Source organism: Schistocerca gregaria, chromosome 3, assembly GCF_023897955.1.
Source record: "Schistocerca gregaria isolate iqSchGreg1 chromosome 3, iqSchGreg1.2, whole genome shotgun sequence".
Taxonomy (NCBI): domain Eukaryota; kingdom Metazoa; phylum Arthropoda; class Insecta; order Orthoptera; family Acrididae; genus Schistocerca; species Schistocerca gregaria.
The window spans coordinates 442,293,098-442,317,807 of NC_064922.1; the positions used below are offsets into that span (position 1 = coordinate 442,293,098).

Sequence of the window (24,710 nt, forward strand, 5' to 3'; positions counted from 1 at the left end):
ATATCCTGCAGGAAATCGATTGACTGCTCGAAAGCTGAAAGACCTTAAATCTATACTCTGTGTAATTCCTCCAGTATACCATCAATTTTATAATAAACTTTCTGGCAGATTAAAACTGTGTGCCCGACCGAGACTCGAACTCGGGACCTATGCCTTTCGCGGGGAAGTGCTCTACCATCTGAGGTACCGAAGCACGACTCACGCCCGGTACTCACAGCTTTACTTCTGCCAGTATCTCGTGTCTTACCTTCCAAATACGAGTTCGAGTCTCGGTCGGGAACACAGTTTTAATCTGCCAGGAAGTTTCATATCACACTCCGCGGCAGAGTGAAAATCTCATTCTGGAATTTTATAATAGTTTACCAAGCAGCAGCTAAGAAGCAGGAAACTCTAGTGAAGATGACTATGTGGATGAAGACCATATTTAAAGAATACTTCAAAATAATACACACGCATGTAAATAAATTACTACTGGTTTGAAACGTTTAAAAATCAACATATTTTGAAGACATTGTGATTACTTAAACTTGTAAAAGGCTAGTATTAAGACAGTTCTGTACGGAAACAAATAACTTTAAAAATATGTACCAAATACTGTTTAGGAACTACAATAACAAAAATATCTGTAATTAATTATTTGTGCTTCGTGTTTGAAAAAGCAATAAATATTGAGAACCATGCCATTTCCACCTGGCGCCTCAGTTGGACCAGCGTTCGTGCTGGACGTGCAGACCGCGTCAGACGACGCTTCATCCAGTCCCAAACATGCTCAATGGGGAACAGATCCGGAGATCTTGCTGGCCAGGGTAGTTGACTTACACCTTCTAGAGCACGTTGAGTGGCACGGGATACATGCGGGCGTGCATTGTCCTGTAGGAACAGCAAGTTCCCTTGCCGGTCTAGGAATGGTAGAACGATGGGTTCGATGACGGTTTGGATGTACCGTGCACTATTCAGTGTCCCCTCGACGATCACCAGAGGTGTACGGCCAGTGTAGGAGATCGCTCCCCACACCAAGATGCCGGGTGTTGGCCCTGTGTGCCTCGGTCGTATGCAGTCCTGATTGTGGCGCTCACCTGCACGGCGGCAAACACGCATACGACCATCATTGGCACCAAAGGAGAAGCGACTCTCATCGCTGAAGACGACACGTCTCCATTCGTCCCTCCATTCACGCCTGTCGCGACACCACTGGAGGCGGGCTGCACGATGTTGGGGCGTGAGCGGAAGACGGCCTAACGGTGTGCGGGACCGTAGCCCAGCTTCATGGAGACGGTTGCGAATGGTCCTCGCCGATACCCCAGGAGCAACAGTGTCCCTAATTTGCTGGGAGTGGCGGTGCGGTCCCCTACGGCACTGCGTAGGATCCTACGGTCTTGGCGTGCATCCGTGCGTCGCTGCGGTCCGGTCCCAGGTCGACGGGCACGTGCACCTTCCGCCGACCACTGGCGACAACATCGATGTACTGTGGAGACCTCACGCCCCACGTGTTGAGCAATTAGGCGGTACGTCCACCCGGCCTCCCGCATGCCCACTATACGCCCTCGCTCAAAGTCCGTTAACTGCATTCACGTCCACGCTGTCGCGGCATGCTACCAGTGTTAAAGACTGCGATGGAGCTCCGTATGCCACGGCAAACTGGCTGACACTGACGGCGGCGGTGCACAAATGCTGCGCAGCTAGCGCCATTCGACGGCCAACACCGCGGTTCCTGGTGTGTCCGCTGTTCCGTGCGTGTGATCATTGCTTGTACAGCCCTCTCGCAGTGTCCGGAGCAAGTATGGTGGGTCTGACACACCGGTGTCAATGTGTTCTTTTTTCCATTTCCAGGAGTGTAATTTACTCCAATTTGAATCTCAAAATAAACTATCCGATTTACAGTAGTGTCGGGAACTTTAAACTCAATTATCTCAAATCGTGAATTTTGTAGTTTGTTCACTCTGGCGTAAGGCCGTCCAGCTGTTCCCACCGTGCGCCTGCGTATATTTAAATTAGTTCGGAAACAACGAAGAGCGCGGCGGGAAAGGAATCCGCTTCCTCCACCTCTTGAGCAAGCACTAACGGCAAGCTGCAGATTTCCCCTTAGTAAGACAACTACTGCCTTGACGCTGCGGTTGCCACCGATGATTACATTTCTAACTGCTTTTGCACCTGGTCAAAAGGATAATAAAAATGCCATTTTGGTGTATTATCTCCATCTCGGCCTTAATGGATATTGATGCACGATAAATAATGGAGACAAGAAGAGACTAGAATCATTTGAAATGTGGTCCTATACCAGAATTCTGAAAATAAGTTGCGTCTGTGGAGTAACTAATGAGAATGTACTGAAGCAAGCTGGAGGAAAGAGAGATTATAGCACAGAATGGCTAAAGGAAGGGATGGGTTGAATAACACATCTCGGAGCATCAAGGGAACGGTCAATTTCATTATGGAGAGAAGTGAGAGGAGTAAAAATTGTAGAATGCTTAAATCAGCGGAAAAGATGCTTCTATCGGGGCACAAAAATGCGGATATGTTCCTGTTTTTTTTAAGGTGTAACTGAAAAGTGGGGTACCAGCTGCCTGATTCTACCGTCCTAAGCAACTTTAAAAAGTTTCGCAGAAAAATTTGGCATGTGAACATATTCGCGCTCTTTTCAACATGCAACTTACCTCTCACTCCCACAAACTCACCTAACTGAAACTCACATTCACAAGTCAATCTCTACACATCGCTCATACTAATCCACTCCCACTTGCCCGTTCTCTTCAACTAATTCATTGAGCCAACCTCATTGTCGTTACTTTTTGTGTCTTTCTAAATGTCACTGTCATCTGCCGGCCGGAGTGGCCGTGCAGTTCTAGGCGCTACAGTCTGGAACCGAACGGCCGCTACGGTCGCCGGTTTGAATCCTGCCTCGGGGATGGATGTGTGTGATGTCCTTAGGGTAGTTAGGCTTAATTAATTCTAAGTTCGATGCGACTGATGACCTCAGAAGTTAAGTCGCATAGTGCTCAGAGCCATTTGAACCACTGTCTTCTGTCTCATGTAGTACTGTCCTGCGACTAACTTCTCCTCCCACTGCCGCTGTCTTCTTCTTACTCTCTTTTACTGCTACCATCTCATCCATTCCTTCCCATTGCTGCTCTGTCTTCGCACTGTCACTATCTCTCTCTTCCCCATTGTCATTGTCATAGACTTCCGCTTTTTCCTCTTTGCTCCTCTCCTACTACCACTGTCTTTTTCATTCTTTTTCCTGGCACTCTTTTGCCACCGTCAACTACGTTTCACTGCCTCTGTGTCCCTCTATTTCTCTCATAATGTCTTTGTCTCCTTCGCTCTTTCTATATCGCAATCATCGTCTACTGCCTTCCAGTATCTATTACTTTTCCGTCCCTTTCCTGCTGCCACTGTCTCCTTCTCTCCCAGCATAAAAGAGTGCTGGTCTGGTAGCATGGCAAAATTTTTGGGAAAACTTTTAAAGGTGCTGTGTAGGATAGAATAATACAGCCGGTATCCAACTTTTCAGTCGGAGGTTTGTGCTCTGATAGGAACATGTTTTCGCTGGTTCTCTTTTTTTCCTTGCTGCAGCAGGGAATATAACTCATATGAAAAAGATTCTACTGATAAGCAAAATTTTGCCGCGTGAAGTGGCCCCACGGTTTATTGCGCCTTGTCACAGATTGCGCGGCCCCTTCCGCCGGAGGTTTGAGTTCTCCGTCGGGAATGGGTGTGTGTGGTGTTCTTAGCGTAAGTTAGATTAAGTAGTGTGTAAGCCTTGGGACCGATGGCCTCAGCAGTTTGGTCCCTTAGGAATTCACTACACAGTCAAATTTTGTCACTTCATTGACGTGAAATTGAAATAACAAAGGACTAATTTTACATCTTAGACCCGATTTTACATGCACAAAAATTTTGCTTGTCCTTCAGTGAAGCAATATGGGAGTTTCAGAAACATTCTGATAGTAACGGAGACACTTCACGGGATATTGCTCCATGCTACGTCACTTTATAAACTACATTTTCCCCTCACACTGGATATTACGCGCGTACTTTACGTATACAAGAAGGATAACTTTGCACCTCTGAATCTCGGAAACGGATAAAGATATAAAGAAAACTTTGAAGGTAGTTTGAGATTGGAATCTTTGGAATATATCACAACAAGTACAGTCATTTTCTGTGCATAGCGGTCTTGGAATTCGCACCTTAATTTTGGTTTCTCAACAGTGGATAAAGATTTTTGAAAAAGGGAAGATGCTACTTCTAGATAAATACCTAGAATATATACCGTTAAAATTTGAGCAACTTGCTGCGGTTTTTTATCATTTAGATTTTACCTTACATCCGATTTTATGTCCATATTTTACGTATACATATAGGACGACTTCGAATGAACCTCTGTATCAAGGAAAGAGATAAAGATATGAAGAAAAGGGCTGTTCGAGATAAGGATCGTACGGTTATATAATATAGATTTCAGCCATTTTCTGTGAATTGCTATCTTCGAATCTGCGGCTCGGTTTTAATACTCAAAAACCACGCAAATTCTTCTGCATTCTTAGTGACTGGCACTATGGAAAGAAAAGATACAATGGAGAAGTAGATTAGTCACAGCCTAGAAAACTGTTTCCCGAATAAATTTGCACTGTGCAGTGGAGCATGTTCTGATTTGATGCATCCTGGCAAATAAAAAGGGTGTGTCGAACCCGAACTCCAGTTCGATGCATATTCAACTCACGGATGAGTGCTGTACCGACTGAGCGATCTTATTTTAAGGGCCTCCGCCCTCTCCTGTAATCCCTACAACCCCGCCAACTGACGTATTCGCTGCTCTGGATAGCAGCTTGGTTTCTTTCCTCCAGAAAGTCTTCCTGGATTCAAGTTAGATTCTGTTATCTACCAAAAGGCAGCGCTCTTTATATGATAAATGGAAAGATTTCTCTTTGTGTTTTCTGTAGTCTCCTCGTTCAGTGTACTGTGGTAATTCCGTCCAACCTCCATCAGAGTAACGAGAGATCAAATTTAATTGAATGTATATTTCATATAGATTAAAATAAAACAGACCCTTTTCTCTAAAGCCTGAACGGAATCAATTTGACTTCATCATGCTACGACAATCTGAATCTCCGCTTGAGTGATTGCAAAACAATTATAATTTTAAAATAAGTAATAACTTAAAAACCTATGCGGATAGGAATGAAAATAACCCGTTTGCTATTATGCAGTATGAAACAGAGAAAGAGAAATACTTCATTTCTACATGTTGTCATGGATTAATAATGAAGTTAAAATGAAGAAACACAAGAAACAAACCTTTTTTAAAAGAAAAAAATACAGTAACATAAAATCCTTTTGGATGGAAGCCAAAGTAATCAACCATATCAAGTTTCGAATCTCAGTGGGTGCCGTAACACATTTTGGATGATGACTAAATGACAACCTGAGCTGCCGACAGGTGTTGTTGATATACCTCGATGTGGACAGCTGAAAATGCGTGCCCCGACCGGGACTCGAACCCGGGACCTCCTGCCTACATGGCAGATGCTCTATCCATCTGAGCCACCGAGGACACAGATGAATGGCGCGACTTCGGGGACTTATCCTGTGCACGCTTCCCGTGAGACTCATATTCCAAAACTGTCCACAATTCTACATATGTATTGTACCTTATAGACGTTTGGCCACCCACTCATTACTCGCGCACGCTTTGTCGATTCCCGTAATAGTTTGGGCAACCTGTGCGCATTCCCACAGACGAAAGTTAAAGTCTGTGCAGGAGATGTAAGCAGGAGATCCCGGGTTCGAATCCCGATCGGGGCACACATTTTCATCTGTCCACATCGAGATATATCAACAACACCGGTCGGCAGCTGAGGTTGTCAGTCAGTCATCATTTATTACAGGGAAAAGCTGCACGGTCATCAACAGTAACTGTTCTTTCGAGAACAAGTTACTGTCTTCGTATACGCATTTTGGAATTATCAAAAGTTGTGTTTCCTGCTATCTTTAACCTGTGACGTAATCAAGAACACAGAAAAACATATTTCAATCATATGTACAATGGCGACCATGACATTACTAATTACACCAGCGGACAAACATAATTAACATGTGAATGATTCAACTAAAGCAATAGAATAAAAGTAACAGGACAGCTGCGGGAAGTAGGGGATTTTGCCTGGGTTCAGTTTACTTATACGACAGTAAGAAAAACAATCCTAAAAAAAATCTTAATCTAAAAATGGATCACACGAAGTTCTCGACATTCAACACGACCAGACAATACAAAAATGAAAAGCATCGTTATAGATTTCGCTGACCGATCACATAAATCTAGGCTGATGAACCAGACATACCTATACGGACACTGCCACTGCAACCTAAAAACCAATGTACACCACAATCAGTCCAAATAACGAGGAACTTAATCACAGAAACATATATCTTCGCCCATTGTAGCATGCAATGACTAGGATTAACTAAACCTGCGATTCTACTCAACTGATTTGACCTGTGACGTCATCAAGATGGCAGACAATCCTATTTCAAACATGCACAACATGGTGACCATGACACCTGTAAACAGACATAAATAACACACGAAATATTTAACTCTATCAAATACCACAACACACAATTACAAAAACGACCCGACTCAAGAACACTACACCACCATGACGTCACAGGACACAATTATGTCACGGCTCAAAACCAACAGATGGAATCGCAACTTTAGATTCACACTTCATTTCCTCAGAAACTAAAAAAGAAAATTACAGCGAAATTTTGTTGTCGTTTAACACAAAACAAAATATTCAGTGAAAACATCATGTAAACTTTATTACTCATTCGCACACTTAGTGAGTGATATGAATTTTTTATTTTCAATTCAAAATTTTCTCAAACTGTGCCTCCAGCTTAGCCTGTTGAATGAGAAAAATATCTCGTTAATGTTCGACACTCAGGTTGCTTCTTTATTTAGATTTATAAATTTCAGCAAACAAAATGTATGTAGTGGCAAATACATATAACGAACTTCGTGCGAAGTCATTTAACCAGACATAGTTTTCTCCTGGCAGAAACTTGTAACTCTGAACAAGGCTTCCTTCTTTAAACTTATCCTTTATAGTATCATCAACTTGTAGATTAGTGATTTCCATTATCAGCGCTGCCTGATTATATCCCACTTCACAAGAAAGGGGATTCTGTAAAATTCATTTTTCCTTGGCATGACCATCAAAACCAACAACTTGTCAGATAACTCTTTCTTCTGATCACTCACCTTACAACGATTGTCAACTGGTAAAGTGTGAGAAAATTTTTTGTCTTGTGTTCCATTCAAAAAATATTAGTTTCTCTCGAAACCTTGAACATATGGGTAAAGATTAGAAATAATACTGTCCTCCTCTTGTAGTTTTTTATTCAGTTTTTTTCAAATGGAGAGCACAATCAGCCAAGACAGCTAGTTTCCATAGACATTCTTTGTCCGAGAGGGCTTCCAAGATGTTGTCTTTCTCTTTCAGAAATTTTACTTCTCGGTTCGCAAAGAAACGAGGCTTGTCAAAGGTTTACCACAGGCACCGTGTGCTATAGAAGATCACTTGACAAATATTCTTACAGAAACGACTTGAATTGACTGTGTTTGACTCGATGCCTTCGAATAAAATTGAAACAATTAACTTCATCACAAAGATCATGTCAATTGACTTCGTGTAAAGTACTCCCTGATTAAGAACGAAGAGTAGTGTCAAAGGTCTGGAAACACCACCGGTTTCACGCACTGAATTTATTTTTCCAAAGAAGCCTGAGAATTTCTCCCAAGTATTGCTCTCCCTCATCGGTTGTAATACATTCATCTAAAACAAAAAAAGGAAAGTAGTACTTTTTCGCTGCAGTTAACTATACTTCTGAAAAGATATCCTCACCTTTTACACCACGCTAGGAAAACAGATCTGATAGTTCCTAAGCGACTTTGAAGATTGGTTAAGAACTCTAAAAAAGTAACAGGACTTGATCAGTATTACAGATGCCTGTAGATTCGTTCGTTCCCAGAGAACAGCAATAACTTGTTTGTTTCCTACCTCTATAACGACATATGACACGGCCTGCGTTTCAAAGGAGATACAATACTCACCATCCACTTTTCTCCTTTTAGCTCATGATTCAGGGACAAATAAAACTTGAAACAACATCGCGCTAACGCAGCATATAGGATGAGACCAGCAAAACCAGGCATCTCAGTAAATCACAGCCAAGTACTCGAAGTCACAATCATCTGCAAATCGAGCAGTCCTGGTGACAACTCTGTTGTTTAGGAACAACTTAAGGCGACTTTGCTTTGAGCGCTGCAGTTCTTCTAGTAGCCACTCTTAGAGTTAAGCGAGTGTGAATTGCCGGTCATAACTTTAAAAAGTCTATGGGGACACAAGCTCTATGGAATTCCTTCTCCAAGAATATGGCTGCAACAACAGCATCTCTGGACCTTGGGCCGTGTGTTATGAGACGCCAAGTGTTTAAGATGTATCTGCCCGTATAATGTGTATAAATAAATATTGTGTATGTGAATCTGTAACGTAGACAGTCATTACACGTCATGAACATCGTATTCATTACCCAAATCCTACAAATCTTTCGCTAACGCATGAGCCGGAATAAATACCTCGCGGGCTTTATTTAGAAGACCTCTGATATAGCGAACTAGGTGTACCATGTACTATGAGTATGCGTGGTGCTGAACAGCCGTGAAGAAGAGCCACTCTAGCTGTAGGCCGAGGGATTCATCTATATAGGTTGGCATCGACTGCTGAATAGAGCCAGCCTTTTTCTCGTCCATTACCGTGTAAGCATGACTGGCATGAAATAAGCATAAAGTGTATTGTCACATGAATGGCGTATACTTCCTCTCTTATTGGTTCTTTATCTGAAATCGTATTCGGCGTAGTGGATCTGACGTTTGACAGCAGAAAGTTGTTAGAAACTTCTTGCCACTCTTTATTCCTAGTACACCTGGGTATTTTTTGTAGAGTGGTTGCACTCGAGGGTGTTGGGCTGCCTGCCGGTACAGGCAGGAAGCCTAGTGATGAGCCACCGAGGCACGACTACCCGGCCGCCCTCACGGCTTTATTTCCGTCTTAAGCTCGTGGTCTCGCGGTAGCGTTCTCGCTTCCCGAGCACGGGGTCCCGGGTTCGATTCCCGGCGGGGTCAGGGATTTTTCACCTGCCTCGTGATGACTGGGTGTTTGTGTCGTCTTCATCATCATCATCAATCATCCCCATTACGGTCGGAGGAAGGCAATGGCAAACCACCTCCACTAGGACCTTGCCTAGTATGGCGGCGCGGGTCTCCCGCGTCGCTCCCCTACGCTCGGTAAACGGAGTATGGGACTCATCATCATCATTTAAAATTCTCTCCTAAGTCTACAGTGCTTCTGGTACTACTATTCGACCCCCCCCCCCTTAAAATCTCTGTTTCACCGCGAACGGTGCACGGACAGAACTGTCGGTAAACCTCAGTATTTCCTCTACTTTTACAATTTTCTCGTGGTCATTATCTTGAAATATGTGAGATAAACTAATATGTTGTCCGACTCTTTCCGGAACGTACTATCTCGGAGTTTCAGTACTTAACCACTTCTGATGCCTAACGCCTCTCTTTGTAGCGTCAGCCACTGGAGTTTGTTGAATGCCACTGTAACATTCTCACGGCGACCGCGTGACGACACGCAATGCTGTCCGTGGAAGCCTTCCTACCTCTTCTATTTGTCCTATCTGGTAAGGATCCATGAGTGATGAGATATACTCAAGAATCTGCCGAACAAGTGTTTCGTTAACCACTTCTTTCGTGAATACATTACATTCCTTATTAACGTTAATCTCAATCTTGCATCTGTTTTTCCCAGCATTTGTTTTATTTGGTCATTCCACTTAAGGTCACTCAGTATGGTTACTCCTAGATACACACAACAAAAAAGTTTGGCATCACCTCGAATTCGAGAGTTGCGGAACCTGTATTTCTCATGAAAACCACACATTGGATTTTCTACTACCATACAGCGAGACCTTCAGAGATGGTAGTCCAGATTGCTGTACGCACCGGTACCTCTAATACCCAGTAGCACATCCTCTTGCACTGATGCATGCCTGTATTCGTAGTGGCATAGTATCCACAAGTTCATCAAGGTACTGTTGACCCAGATTGTCCCGCCCCTTAACGGCAATTCGGCGTAGATCCCTCAGAGTGACTGGTGGGTCACGTCGTCCATAGACAGCTCTTTTCAATCTATTCCATCCATGTTCGATAGTGTTCATGTCTGGAGAACATGCTGGCCGCTACAGTCGAGCGATGTCGTTGTCTTGCGGGAAGCCATTCACAAGATGGTCACGATGGGGGCGCGAATTGTCGTCCATGAAGACGAATGCTCGCCAGTATGCAGCCGATATAGTTCCACTATCGATCGGAGGACGGTATTCACATATCGCACAGACGTTTTGGCGCCTTCCGTGACCGCCAGCGGAGTACGTCGACCCCACATAATGCCATCCCAGAACATCAGGGAACCTCCACACTGCTGCACTCGCTGGACAGTGTGTCTAAGGCATTCAGCCTGAACGGGTTGCCTCCAAACACGTCTCCGACGATTGTCTGGTTGAAGGCATATGCGTCAGTTGCACAGTTTGAGTCGTAACACGCCGTCCAGTGGCTGCGCGGAAAGTTTTTAGTGTTGCTTTCAGGGTTCCTCCGAGCCATAATCCATAGGAAGCGGTCATCCATTGCAGCAGGAGTCATTGGGTGGCTTGAGCGAGGCATGTCGTAGATAGTTACTGTCTCTCTGTATCTCATCCATGTCCGAACAACATCGCTTTGTTTCACCCCAAGACGTCTTGACACTTCCCTTGTTGAGAGCCCCTCCTGGCACAAAGTAACAATGCGGACGCGATCGCATCGCGGTACTGAGCGTCTGGACATGGTTGAATTGCAGAGAACATGAGCTGTGTACTTCCTTCCTTGTGGAGTGGCTGGAATGGATCGGCAGTCGGATCCCCTACGTGTGTACATCCAGAATTGTGTCATCAGGGGTGTAGTTGTCCAGTAGCAGATTTGTACTACTTTGTGTGTGCCATATGTTACTTTTTTTATTTATTTACGTCGTGAGCCAACTGTCAGCCCCTGTACAACTCGTCAATCCTCTGCAGATCCTTTCTCAAATCGCTACAGTCTCCTGGTGTTGCTACCTTCTTGCAGGAAACGGCATTATCTACGAATACCTTTATGGAGCTTCCGACATTTTCTACTGGATCTGGTGTCTCCAAACTACGGCCCGCGAGCGATCACCCGCCCGCGTAGCAGCACCAATCCGGCTTACGGTAACGGGTCAGACATTTATGGTATCCGGCCCGCCTAACTTTATTACAGTTGAACATAACTTATCGAAGACCTCCCATAACGAGTGACTGCACAGTGAGTAGAAGAAAATGTATGAAACTGACTCGCTTAATGAACGATGCTTCGCATAACGAACCTGTTTGGTGTTTTCATTTCTGTCTTTAATAACATTTCAGAAACCACCTTCTGGACTTGTTTGTTCTCTTTAGCCACTATAAATGAACACTAAGTAACGCGATCTCCCATAAAACACGACTCTATAAAGTAGAAGTTTGACAGTGATGAATTCATTTAGCTGTACTGATCACAATGCGCCTAGCACCGCAATTGATGTCACTCGTACCAATGCTCGGGCTTCCGCGACGATGTTGCAAATCTTTTCCTCCCGGCGCATGGTAACCCTTTCCAAGCAGTATCTGAATCCCAATACTGATATGTCGTCCTTAAATAATGAATTCATTAAAGATGCACATAAGGTATACACGGTACGATTATCAAGAATCTGTACTCGAATCAAACAGCGGCGTTCCGTATTGATGATGAACACACTGAAGCAATCAAAATTCTCAAATGAGTACGACAGTGATGTGTCTTCTCGTCCATACTATTTAATGTATACTCGGAATTCATATTTAGAGAAGCCTTTGAAGAAGTAGAAAAAGGAATTTTGATAAGTGGAATAAGATTAAACAGCATCCAAGCGCTTAACTATTAATGGATAGAATTGTAAGAGTCAGCATTCAGTATTGGCTTGAAATAAACTCCATAGAGACGAAAATCATGGTCGTAAGTAACGAAAATATTACACGAGTAAATTTCGTAAAACAATTTGATTCCTTGGAACCATAATAAATGAAAATTGGAATAAACTGTCTAATTGCTACTGTCTCGGGTTTTTCGGCCGACGTTCGTCTGATGATTTTACTGACCTTTCGTCAGCACGAGTCGCTGGCACTGTCAAAGCTTCACTCTTCGGTAAAATCATCAGACGAACGTCGGCCGAAGAACCCGAGACAGAAGCAAATAGGCATTTTGTTAACAACTGGCCACGAAAGCCTTAACAGAATTGGAATAACTCGCAAGAAATCAGGATTCACATCTGGAAAGTAAGAAGAGTGTTTAGGAAAATAAGTGCTGTCTTCAAAAGCAATAATCTAACTCTAAGAACAACAGTCAGACTATTGCACTGCTAAGTATATTCTGTCCTCTTATACGGGGTAGAACCGGGGGCCTTAAATAAAACGAAGTAGAATAATCTGGAAGCCTTTGAACCGTGGTTTTGTAGGAGGACCGTGAGGATACCTTGGACCCACAAACGTAGGAGTTTGAGAAGAATGAGCGCAATACCTAAATTAATCAAGATAGTGGAGAGGTGTGATTTGCTACAAAAAGTACTTCAAGGGTAAACCAACATCAGAAGAGGTCCTGCAAGAAGACGAATATCTTGATTTGATAAACTTATTTGCTGGTTCAATAAGTCTTCAAAGGCACTACCCACGTTGCTATCAACAACAGAAAAAACAACAGAAGAATAGTCATCATGATCGCAAACATCCAAACCGGACAGAAGGAAGAGTGGAAGACTCTGATAAATGAATTTAAATATTTATTTTCATAAAAATCCGCTACACTGCATATCAAACATTTCCGAAGGTGTGTAAAGAATCGCGTTCTGAGTAAAGAATTCTACTATATTTATCATTAAGGCAGTTGTAATTAAGTTAATACTCAACTTTAAACACACTGCCGTTCTATTTTGCTTTTCAGCTGTAACTTGTAGCCGCTACCCACAAAATGATGCTATACCACTGCTTTTAACTTCTCTACTCTTTGTAAAACATTTTGCATTGTCGCAAGTAGTTGTAATAATGTTGCGGTGGGAAGACACACCGTAGTTCTGACATCATATGCAGCTCGCGCAACGTTCTGGCCACTTGCCGTGATGTTAATGACGCACAGCAGTAACAAGGTTTCATAAAAAGGCGTTACAACGACCTTCATGCTTAGCATTTATTTATTTCAATGTATTGGAAGTGAAATCAAGGCCACAGATCAAGACCAAACAATAAGCTGCTCACTGCGTAATAATTACTATAGTGGCACTCAGTGTCAACCTGTAATTGTCAGCTGTCTCCTTACTTGTCACAGTACACGCATCTAGTGTATACAGAAGACTGTCAACAGACCAATAGGCATATCTCGAAGGTCTGGCTGGCAGTGCTCCGTAAGCTCGTAATTTTTCTCTGAAGAGTGGAAAGAGATTGTGTCAAATGCATTCCCGTAGTCTAAAAACACGGCATGAACTTGAGCGCTGATGTCTACAGTTCCGTGGATCTCGTGGCCAAACAAAGCGAGCTGTGTTTCGGAAGATGTCTCTTTGTGGAATCCTTGTTGATTTTTTATGGAGGGAATTTTTGTTCTCTGAAAACGTGAGGATAAAATAAATATGTTCCACAATTCTACAACAGATTGGCATCGTCGATATAAGCCTTTAATTATTTACATCTATCCTACGATGCTTCTTGGAAACGGAAATCAACAGCGTTTTTTTTTCTTTTTTTTTCAGCCGATACGTACCCTCTGTTGTTCCAGCAACCTACTATAAACTATTCATCATTTTGATTTGCAGCTCTTTGTGTTGGCCGTGTTTGCAGTTAAAATTGTTGGATGTGATGTCCGCCAGTTATGCAAGTCACCGTTTTTTCTCAGTACCCAAACTGTGGAGATTGAAAGTGCTTGCCACATGAAAACGTAAGTAAAAACGAATATAGGCGTGGAAACATCGCGACAAGTTAAATTACACTCTAGAAGATAGGTTAGCTCCCAGCAAAAAACATTCTCATCAACATAGTTTGGTTTCAGATAACAAGCTACCTGTAGTAATTAACACACAAGTGATCCGGAAAATTCATGCACACCAAATGCAAGGGTATTTACAAAAAGAAACGATGTATTGTTTGAACTAAACATCCAGATAATTTTACAATCATTTAACCAAAATGTTCACATTACAGAATAAATAAAAACGAAAACCCACTCATGACGGCACAGTGGTGCCGAAAAATGTTTGGGTACTGAGAAAAAACGGTGTTTTGCATAACTGGCGGACTTCACATCCAACTACTATAAACTGCTGCTAGAAAGGAAGTAAGTTCTGTCGCATGGTCTTTGTAGAAATTTATAGGGATCTCTGCTACTGATGCCTTTCCACCACTAAACGGCTGTAGTTGCATTTCTATTCCTCTGTCAGCTATCTCAATATCTGCCATTTCGATGTTCGTACCATGACTGAAAGGAGGAGCTCCATTACTATCTTCCGCTGTGAAACAGTTTCGGAAGACCGAATTCAGTATTCCGAGCACCGAATTCAGTATTCCGATCTTTCCTGTGTCGTCTTCCGATTCGATGTCGGTATGGCACCTGAGTGGCTGAATATATGGTTTCCATCCAGCTACTGATTTTACGTAACACCAAAGCCTCTTAAAGCTTTTAGTCGGGCGTAATTCAAAAAATTAAAACCGTCTCTTGCAAAACAGCGAGACTAGCACTCCTGGAAATAAAACAGTACACTGTCCAGTCACATTAATGTGAACATCTGCCAACAGTGGGGATATCCACCATTCGGAGGCTGGACGCTGCGAGACGTCCAGGACAGAGTCACTGAGAATCCGACAAGCACCGAGAGAAACGTAGAGTCGTGCTGTCTCCACTGTCGCGTCCATCTGCGCTAGGTTTTCTCGGTTGAGGATCGATGGTGCGTACGGTCCTATTGAGGTGCTCCCATGGATTCTGAGTTTCATCACGGCTGGGGAGCACGGTAAACACATCCTGGTGACCTTCGAACCACGCACGTACACTGCGAGCAGTGCGGCCCGTCACGTTGTCCTGCTGGTAGATGCCATCCTGCTGAGCAAAAACAAATCGCATGTTGGGGTGGACATCGTCCCAAAGAGTAGATGCATACTTGTGTTCATCCATTATGTCTTCCATAATAACGAGATCACCCAAAGAGTGCCTCGAAAACATTCCCCACGAAAGAATGCTTCCTCTTGCAACCTGGACTCTTCCGACGATTGTTGCACAGTGTTTGCTGTCAGACGTTTCACGCAATATATCTGCCCGATGCGGCATAAAAAGTGATTCATCTGAAAAACGCCACCTGTAGCGACTCCGTGGACAACCAGTTGCGGTATTCGCTTGCAAAGTTCAGTCATCTTCGCCGACGAAAAGCAGTCAGCAAGGCTGCATAAAGCAGATATTTACTGCCAAGCCCGATACGGAGCAACGTTCGCTGAACCGTCTTTGGGGAGACACTGTTGGTAGCCCTTGGTTCATCTGGGCGATCAGTTGCTTAACATCTTCACCTCTGTTCGCTACACATCTCCGCAGCCGTCGTTCACCCTTGTCATGTATGGCCATCTGTGGCCCCATACTGACACAGACTCCGACTCATTTATTTTGGAATGATTCCTAGTCCTAAGAACCAGCGTCATTGTAGACACGTAATAAGATGTACCGACGTCTCTGTTGCACACCTCACAAATCTGAAATGTCAAGCAATAATTTCTCGACTGTTAAAGAGCTCAAGGCCTCTTACAGTGTCTACTTTAGGACCACGTCCTACAGCCACAGTGACCCATCCATTACCACGTTGTGCGGTATCGTTGATCGTATGCGTAAAATTCAATATACATCCACAAAACACTGAAGGGCCATGCAGTATCACCTAATACGGACTAATACGGACAACGGTGTAGGTGCACAAGTAATTTTGCAAGGTCCTTCAGTGTTTTGTGGACGTGTACTGAATTTTAGTCTTACGAAGAATGATGCCGCACAACACGGTAATGGTTGGGTAACAGTGGCTGTAGTACGTGGTCCTGAAGTAGAGACTGTAGCAGGGCTTGGGTCTTTTAACAGTCGAGAAGTTATTGCTTATCAGACATTTCAGATTTGTGAGTTGTACAACAGACAGAGTCTGAGTCAGTATGGGTCTTCACCGATAATGGATAGCGCCTTTTTTCCATGCAATGTATACTTTAACTGTCTACAGACTTAGCCATTTCGGAAATGTTTCCACTCTTGTCCCGAAAGTCAATGACCATACCATTTTGGATGTTAGATAAATCGCTCCATTTTCTCCCTCCACTGTTAAAGCTGCCGCGTACCCTCTATGAGTGGTTGTTGCAAGTTGCCGTCATACTTAGGCGGTGGTAAGATATGAGCGGGCCGTATATTAACCCTGAGCAACAACGTTACAAACGCCCAAATTAGCAATGTATTCCCTTGCTCTCGTATCCGAGTTAGCTTGTATGCCATGTTAGGCATATGCAGAACGGTGGTGCGAGTGGACCTTCACGGTAGATCGAGCGAAACTGCGCTGTTGATCTTGACCACTGAGGCAACAAACTCGGAGCAGAGCTGGGCAAAGACAGGAGCCCGGTGTATTCTACTGGCTGACTGCACGATTCTATACGGATTCCAGAGCTGACAGGGGCGAAACCAGTGGGGCTTTCAGCCGAGATTTCATTAACGACCGGCCCTGGATGAGGCGTGCCGGGAAACGGGGCTGAGGCAACTGACACGAGGACACTTTGCAACTGGACGACAGCTCAAAAGAAAGAAAAAGGGAACAAAAACACAACAAAGCTTTAAGGTCGCGGCTTTAAAACGACAATTAGGGTAGTAATTAGTTCGGGAGGGCGCTCCAGAGGCCCGTACAGCGATGGCAATGCGGGGCAGTCGCGAGTCGATGGTACACGGCCGCAGTTAAAGCAAACGATGGCAGTGTTTTGTCCGCGCTTGCGTGCGACGTGAGGCCATTTGCCGGGGGAATTACCTAACGCTGGATTTGCACTTTTTTAGTAGCGCGCAGCGACAAAATAGAGATAAAAATTCCGCTCCAGTGCCTCTCGTGTCCTTATTACTTTGCTCTCGTGCTTCCGCGTCTCTGCAGGTACTTTGGCCGAGATATACAGTGATTACGTAATAAACGGAGAGAAAATTTCGCTACGTTTGATGCATTTCAAAGTTCGTTCGTTTAACAAAAAGTTGCACAGTGCGACTGCCGACTGGAGCTTAATAATTGGCCGTGGTGTTTTGCCCTCTTCTCTCTTTTGTTTTTGTTTTGTTTTCATAGCTGCTGAAGGCTGCTTCTCCTCTTATAGGAGACAGTGAAATCGACATCTACATCCTCACTCTGCAAACCACTGCGAAGTGCACAGTACACGGTACGCCACATCATACCAATTGTTAGGACTTTTGCCCTTTCATTTCACATATGGAGTGAGGGCAAGATTATTTAAGTATCTCTGAACTTGGTGTAATTATAGTCCAATTAAAATTACTTGATAGTTGACACTTCACGCGTTGGAGCTGGTTTCCTCCAATCATTGAACTGAACGTTACGCCCGAACCGTTCGCCGTTGACTAACTACCACACCTGGTCAGTTCACTTCCAATTATTTGTCCGGCGTTCTTACACACACACACACACACACACACACGCACACACACACACACACACACACACACACGATGCTGACGAAATACGCATGATTCGTGCACATCACTAATCAAACACTATTGGATGATTCCGCACAAGAGACGATTCAGCTTCACATACAGAGTTATAAAAGTACCCACATCAGCTTACATTAGATAAGCCTCGCACCCATAATGACGTCAAATTTTTGAAGGCTGCATTTCGTCGTTGTAACGGCGGTACCAGACTCACAAATATAACACCAAATGCAGGCTAGTGGCGTAGTGCAGTGGTGAACATTTAAATCAAACAAGGTCGTACTTTCGACACTCTCCAAATGCGGCGAATTTTTCTTGATTTACAAATTTAATCAAAAGATTTTGCTTATTATTTTTATTAGGTGAGCCGTGCTGATGCTTGCGTTGGTGCTGTTTGTAGGTTTCTGCCCTCTGTTAGAGGCCAGACGGTATCGTTTAGCAGGTATGGTTGCGGTTGTTTGTCTTCTTCTCGGGTTGACTGGCGCCACTCGGTTTCGCAAGCGTTGCCAGTCCACTAGTTGCACCAGCGGTGGTTATCGATATGTAGTAACTGTTGCCCTATATCTGGGCCAACGTGGTTGTTTTGCCGGGTCGTGTGAGTGGGCCAGTTCGGTTGGGGACAGAGGAGAAGCCAGGTACAAGCATTGCGAGAACACGCGAGGACCGCTGGCGTCATGCGTAGACTGCGAGATGTCAGGGCTGTAGTCGCAAGGGTGCACGACCTCGTCGTAAACCGGATCCAGCAAGCTTTGAGATGAATCCATTTCAATCTAAGTAGAGAAACCCCCACCATTGTGATATCTCGCGAATCTCCAGTGACCTGGGTTCGTGATGCTGCTCGTAGTTTCGCCGAGGTGAAGAACAGGGAGTGGAGTCTTGGGAAGGCGGATCTGATTAGTTTTCCTCGACTTCTTATTACCTTTTACTGCATTCAATTTGTTACAATTTGTTAAGTTCAACTAGCGGTAACTTTTCTTGACTGGTGGCCGCTAACGCCCCAGTTACCTGCCCTGCGGGTTAGTGTATGTAACGGTAGTGTACGTTTCCTCGCTTTGCCGCTACTGTCCAGTAAGGGGTGCAGTTTTGACAGCTCTCTTGATTGTAGGCAAGTTAGTGATTCTTCTACTCTGGTGGTACTGATTCCTTTCTCGTTCCAGGCTCTCTAAACACTGTATTCTGTGGATGTCGTGCAGACCGCTGGTTCCAGCTTTGGTGTATTGTTCCATTGTTGCATTTGGTTGATCGGACATCATGTACCTTCAGTAACATTATCATTAATCATTCGTTAGACTGCCACTACTTTGAGTTACCACGTTGTGAAGTGAATGCAACTCTTGGCTGCTTATCTCGTCGCTCGCGAAAGTGTTTGTTGCGCACCTTCTCAGACATCGAATCCTGGAGCACCGTCTGGATCAGTTGCTTGTTCTTTTATTAACTTTTGCTATTGTATTTGCTGTTTTACAGCAGGTTTCAAATTTTTTTATACTATTGCCGTTTCTGGCGTGTGAGGCCGTCAGTCGTGATAGTGGTCATTTGCTTTAAAATTCTAATTTCTTATTCGTATTTTAGCATTAAGGCTTAAAACCTCATTTACTTCCATTCCTGGCGTCTGATGCTTTCTGCTGTGTTTGTGGCGACTTACCATGATATTTCAATACTTGTAAGTAGAAAATTGCATCGAGTTGTTAAACAATTCTTAATTTATTGCCATTCTTGGAGTGTAAGGCCTTCAGCCATGATTGTGGTAACTTGCCTTAAAATTCTAATTTGGTATTTGTATTTTTGCAGTAGGCCTTTAAAATCTTGTTTACTGCCATTCCTGGCGTCTGATGTCGTCTGATGTGTTTGTGGCGACTTGTGTTTTATATTTCAATACCTGTAACTTGTAAGTTGCAGCGAGATTTAAACAATTCTCAATTTATTGCCATTCGTGGCGTGTAAGACCTTCTGCCCAGATCACAGCGGATTGCTTTTAAAACATTATCTGTTGTATCTGTATTTTATCGTGATTTTCTGAATTGTAACTCACTAAAAACACTATTGTTTACACTGTTGTTTATTCCTTCATTAATAATGTGAGGTATTTTTTATTTATTGTTGAGTGTGGAATTACTGATTTAAAATAAATTGCGCCTAGCTGTAAAGGGCAACCAAGAGTGACTGATTACAGCCACATTCACAATCGTAACCGAATCCTGCCTTCCCTTGACTACCAGGTTTCATTAGGTTAATTTCTTTTATTTTTCATGCTTTGCAGCGTCATTTTCTTCATCGCCTGAATTTTTTATTTGCTCTTATTTTCCTTCCTATCAATCTCTCTTCGTTTAAAATCTGCCTGCATTGCACATCTGTCAACACCTGCTTTCTTTGGGATTGGTATTATTATATTCTTCTTGAAGTCTGAGGGTATTTCGCCTGTTCCATACATCTTGCTCACCAGATGGTAGAGTTCGTTCAGGACTGGCTCTCCCACGGCCGTCAGTAGTTCTAATGGAATGTTGTCCACTCCTGGGGCCTTGTTTGTACTCAGGTCTTTCAGTGCTTTGTCAAACTCTTCACGCAGTATCGTATCTCCCATTTCATCTTCACCTACATCCTCTTCCATTTCCATAATATTGTCCTCAAGTACATCGCCCTTGTATAGACCCTCTATATACTCCTTCCACCTTCCTGCTTTCCCCTCTTTGCTTAGAACTGGGTTGCCATCTGAGCTCTTGATATTCATACAAGTGGCTCTCTTTTCTCCAAAGGGCTCTCTAATTTTCCTGTAGGCAGTATCTATCTTACCCCTAGTGAGATAGGCCTCTACATCCTTACATTTGTCCTCTAGCCATGCCTGCTTAGCCATTTTACACTTCCTGTCGATCTCATTTTTGAGACGTTTGTATTCCTTTTTGCCTGCTTCACTTACTGAATTTTTGTATTTTCTCCTTTCATCAATTAAATTCAGTATCTCTTCGGTTACCCAAGGATTTCTACTAACCCTCATCTTTTTACCTACTTGATCCTCTGCTGCCTTCACTATTTCATCCCTCAGAGTTACCCATTCGTCTTCTACTGTATTTCTTTCCCCCATTCCTGTCAATTGTTTTCTTATGCTGTCCCTGAAACTCTGTATAACCTCTGGTTTAGTCAGTTTATCCAGGTCCCATCTCCTTAAATTCCCACCTTTTTGCAATTTCTTCAGTTTTAATCTACAGTTCATAACCAATAGATTGTGGTCAGAGTCCACATCTGTCCCTGGAAATGTCCTACAATTTAAAACCTGGTTCCTAAATCTCTGTCTTACCATTATATAATCTATCTGATAACTTTTAGTATTTCCAGGATTCTTCCATAGGTACAACCTTCTTGTATGGTTCTTGAACCAAGTGTTAGCTATGATTAACTTATGCTCTGTGCAAAATTCTAACAGACGGCTTCCTCTTTCATTTCTTATCCCCAATCCATATTCACCTACTATGTTTCCTTATCTCCCTTTCCTACTGTCGAATTCCAGTCACCCATGACTACTAAATTTTCGTGTCCCTTCACTACCTGAATAATTTCTTTTATCTCATCATACATTTCTTCAGTTTCTTCGTCATCTGCAGAGCTAGTTGGCATATAAACTTGTATTACTGTAGTAGGCATGGGCTTCGTGTCTATCTTGGCCACTATAATACGTTCACTATTCTTTTTGTAGTAGCTTACCCTCACTCCTATTTTTTTAATTCATTATTAATCCTACTCCTGCATTACCCCTATTTGATTTTGTATTTATAACCCTGTATTCACCTGACCAGAAGTCTTGTTCCTCCTGCCACCGAACTTCACTGATTCCCACTACATCTAACTTTAACCTATCCATTTCCCTTTTTAAATTTTCTAACCTACCTGCCATATTAAGGGATCTGACATTCCACACTCCGATCCGTAGAATGCCAGTTTTCTTTCTCCTGATAACGACGTCCTCTTGAGTAGTCCCCTCCCGGAGATCCGGAATATTTTAACCATACAGTAAAGGTACACGAACTCGGAAAAAATTACGGGTGTAGTTTCCCCTTGCTTTCAGCCGTTCGCAGTACCACAACAGCAAGGCTGTTTTGGTTATTGTTACAAGGCCAGATCAGTCAATCATCCAGACTGAAAAGGCTGCTGCCCCTCTTCAGGAACCACACGTTTGTCTGGCCTCTCAACAGAGACTCCTACGTTGTGGTTGCATCTACGGTAGAGCTATCTGTATCGTTGAGCCACGCAAGCCTCCCCACCAGCGGCAATGTCCATGGTTCATGGGGGGAGGAATTTCAATATATGTATCATATATTTGCAATGATTTTGTAAATAGCTCAAATCCCCAGTGTATAACCAAATGTAATACGCCCCACTGCTATACTAACTGTTATGCGAGAGTGATATCGATAGTTCCAGTCGAATAGTGACCAATAGTCGTGTGCAGTGTTGTGGTGTGCACGTGTGTGTGTTGCGTAATTGTGCTAGACCAGTGGTTTCTAATTTGCAGGTAATCACCCACTGAGCGGTAAAATGAAATTTTTCTGAGGGGTAGATACAAAAGTGTTCGAGTGTACCAAGTAGTAGCGTTAACACTTGACGCAATTAGGTGGAGGATTCGGCTCGTGAGACGATTATGTGAATAACGTCTTCTTCACAAATTCCATCCACTAAACACACACATACACACACACACACACACACACACACACACACACACACACACACACACACACAGACTATGTAATTTATAACATCCACTAATGACAGTAATTCTGAGACATACTCATCATATATGCTTAAATAGTTCGCAAAAATGGCTTCGCCGATTTTTATGTAGTTCCCACACTGAATCAGTAATTGCGTCACTATTCACTTCGGAACAGATAAAAGAAGTAATTGACAGCACAACACAACAGCAACTGTGTAATGGCTATTATATTGCTGTGAGGCCTACACAGCATTACTACTACTACTACTACTACTACTATTTCTGGTTGTAGTGCTGAGACATACAGAACTGCCAGCCTGAAGTCTTCTAGTGTCTGCCACTTTAGAATCAAGACGCCCAGCAGTCAAGTGATGTAGAAAGAGTAAGTGCAACATTAGCGAAAAGAATGCTGTACAGGAAGCATGTTTTGTTACAAGTATTACCCTCAATGCATTTAATTAGCATTCTCAGAGGATATTGTAGGTAACACTTGCGATGTACTGAGATCTGTAGCATTATTATGTAAAAAGCAGTATCGATATTCTCTTTGACTCATTAGTTCATAGTTTAATAAAACACATACAAAAACTTATCTTTCATTATTTAAAAAAAGTTACAAGATTTGTTTTCATTCTAAAGTTTAATTGGGCGATAATGATCATGATGGTCGAGGCATGGGAGGAAGGTACCAGTCAATGTTTGATAATACTTAGAGGTAATGGTCTCAGAAAGGTCGGAAACCATTGTGCTAGACATAAATCTGCGAAAATTAATGGCGGCGTTCTTGTGTTTCGGCCACGGTGTAAACTAAATTTCGACGCAAACATTGTGAAACAAAATGTTCAGCTGTTTGAATACTGCGAGCTTCGTGGAGCGACAGTACTCAAACGAATGGGCAATGATTGTCAGTGTTATAACTGAACTGCTTAAGCGCAACTGAATTGCACTAGCTTATATACTTTGAAATTATTATCTAGTCAGCAACTTTCTGAACTGCCAAGCGCGTTAAACTGTCGCCGTTGAGATTTTCAGACTGTTCATTCCGTGTGCTACTGTCCTCGCCAGAATCGTGAATTCACGATCGTGATTGCTAAACATGGATAGACTGTAATTTTGCGATCGGCGAGTGGAAATTAATACTGTGTACGGGACGTTGATAAGTGACGTTACTGTCTGTCGGGCACACACGACATTGGATTTATATAGTATCGATTACATCCGTCGAGACTATGACAAGAGAAACGTGACGAAGGAAAATATTATCGCCTGGAAAATCAAACTGAAAGCAAGAGGAGATATTCGGTGCAGTTTTAAAACTGATGGAGCTATTTTAATTACGCTGCCAGCACGAACGAGCTGCCGCTGACGTCACAACGCATCGACTTCAAATAGATGACCCGCAATGCAAAACGCTCTTCGTTTACAAAGACTCAAAGTATTCCATGTAGTTTTAATTAACAAACATTTCTTATTATTTGATTTCCATAAAAATATATGTAATTTCAGATGATTATGTTCTTAATTTCTGTGGACATTGATGTTGCCTTCATTAAAGGTGGACAATACCATTTGCTACTTCTTCATTTCTCTTGTATTTTACCGTAGTTGTTATTTAATGTATTTTAACTTATCTTTTGGAGGGCAGTGTTTTTATCAGGCGCATTTTCTTGTGATATGTGGCAATTCGCCAAAGTTGTGGCGTCTGCTATTAGATTCCGAGCACTAGCCAATGTTAACACGGCTGCTCGTTAGCTATCGTGTGAAACTTTGAATTTGACGGCTGAATCCATGTGATCATTCGATTTCGTATCATTACTAATTGTTACACCCGGGCTGTTTTTAACTTGGTCGATCCCGACGGCGACACACTGATATTATAGTCGTTTGCCATTAAGTTTCATTATTTTGTGAAGTGCAACATTTTCACTGTATCTCTGAGTTGCCAAACTTTGCACGCTTCGAAATCTTATCAGGATCTGAATATCTGTGCAGTTTCTTTAGACAGTACTTAGCTATAGGTAACTGTGGCATCAGCGTTAAGTCTATATTGTCTGCAAGACAGCAATATACAACACGAACAGCAGTGATCCCAGCACACTTGCCTGGGACACACTCGAA

At 43.0% G+C, this 24,710-nt stretch overlaps 1 protein-coding gene and 1 non-coding gene across 4 annotated transcripts in view; both read right to left on the minus strand.

Annotated features, from left to right (window-relative positions):
• Positions 1-24,710, minus strand: part of LOC126355137 (UNC93-like protein) — a 980,883-nt gene that overhangs the window by 150,348 nt on the left and 805,825 nt on the right. The window lies entirely within an intron of this gene.
• Trnat-ugu (transfer RNA threonine (anticodon UGU)) lies at positions 5,481-5,554 on the minus strand. Its single transcript has one exon. It is a non-coding gene; the product is annotated as a tRNA-Thr (tRNA).